The 1,753-nt window shown below is 30.6% G+C and overlaps 1 long non-coding RNA gene across 1 annotated transcript; it reads right to left on the reverse strand.

Annotated features, from left to right (window-relative positions):
* Positions 1 to 441: 441 nt before the first annotated feature.
* On the reverse strand, positions 442 to 1,322 carry LOC145052235 (uncharacterized). The gene is made up of 2 exons (XR_013684032.1): positions 1,200 to 1,322; positions 442 to 870 (listed from the first exon to the last, which is right to left on the reverse strand). It is a non-coding gene; the product is annotated as an uncharacterized LOC145052235 (long non-coding RNA).
* Between the last annotated feature and the right edge of the window lie 431 nt (positions 1,323 to 1,753).

Genomic DNA, 1,753 nt, shown 5'->3' on the forward strand with positions numbered 1-1,753 from the left:
TATCAATTCCATTACAGCTTGAATTTGCAAATGATTGACAGCATGCATCAACAATTGAAAATGTAACTATAGTACAGATGATATATATATATATATATATATATATATATATATATATATATATATATATATATATATATATATATATATATATATATATATATATATATAGTAACATGAGAGACAAACTGTAAGTTCTGCCACTAATTTCTGGTGCATGAAATCATCAATCCACCCACAAAGCCTTCACTGTAAAAGCTTTGGTGAACAAACAAATAATATGAAATAGAGAAAGGTAAAAGAGAATGACTGAGAGAGGCATGAATAAACGAATAAAGACAGAAGATCCATCAGTGCTAACAAGGGTGTTCTAAAATCATAAAGAAAGATGGAGAGAGCTAGAGCCTGATTTTGAATAGAACTTTTCCCTAGATCAGAGTATTTTGTTAAATGATTATTAATTAAGCACTCCACTTCCAGCTTCGCAATAGAAGATAGAAGAGTAAATTACATAAATCGTCCTCATGTATAGTGGAATTATGGCTATAATCCCTAAAAAATAATCTTTTATTACAAATATAACCATAATTATAAAGAAGAATTTTGATTGTCTAACTTGGCCTTGCCGTTTAGTTCGGTCCATCTAAATGATTGCCTGCCAGAGTTGCAGAGATGCTCAAAATTGTTCAGAAACAGGATCAAACTTAATCTGGACCACAACATTACACAATTGGCCAATTCGGAACACTATTAATATATAACACAATTACAAATTGAGAGTAACCCTATGTGGCATTCACGCTTTGCAATTACCATTTCTCATCAATGAACTGCAGTTCCCAGATCTTCCTTTACACTTATCAGTTATCACTAAAACAACAGAAAATAATTATAAACATTCCGAAGCACATGATTTTGTAGAAGAAATCTTAGAATCAAAAATCATACGACGATCGCTATTCCTATGAATATATGGATTTCCAAGAAGTCCACCACCAAAATTTACTAAAACCTAATAATATCATTCTTAACTTCCCTTTGATTTGAAACATTCATATACCCAAACCCTCACGATACAAGTTTGAATCATATTACACCGATTGACAACAATACGATAAACATGAAACACACAAGCACACACACAATGATACAGCGACACAAAGTGATCGATATACACAAACAGTGGGATGAGAGAATACCTAAATAGTCATGGGAACAGAAGCAAGATATCTAGCCTTGTTTCGGTTGGCATATCGATGATCCTTATATATAAACCAGTTTTGATTCGAAAATAAAACAAAATTAATAATTATAGATTTCTGAAAGAAGGAACGATATGTATTTGAGCCGTTGGCTAGTACTTTTAGCTTCATAAGTTAGGAAGTCAGGTTCTTTTGAAAATAATAATAATAATAATAATAATAATAATAAATAAAAAATATTGTTTATTAGCTTATAAGTTAATAAGTAAGTGTAGGGTAATTTATGAAAAAATGATTTATCAGAGGTTTCCTATCGGAATAAGTTATTTTCATTCAAACACTTTTTTAACTTATAGTGGTGTGGAACCTAAGAAGTTGTTTTAAAAAGTTTAGCCAAACACCCCCTTATTGATTTTAACTTGCTACCGGTACGGCATCAGTATAAACTGTTTTTATCCAAACACTTTTTTTAGTTTATTCGGTGTGGAAACAATAATAAAGCAAAAAAACTTCATTTTTAAGCTTTGTCAAACACCCCCTTAGTGGTGTTT

The sequence above is a fragment of the Lactuca serriola genome, chromosome 5 (genome assembly GCF_051521515.1).
Source record: "Lactuca serriola cultivar US96UC23 chromosome 5, Lser_US96UC23_V15, whole genome shotgun sequence".
Taxonomy (NCBI): Eukaryota; Viridiplantae; Streptophyta; class Magnoliopsida; order Asterales; family Asteraceae; genus Lactuca; species Lactuca serriola.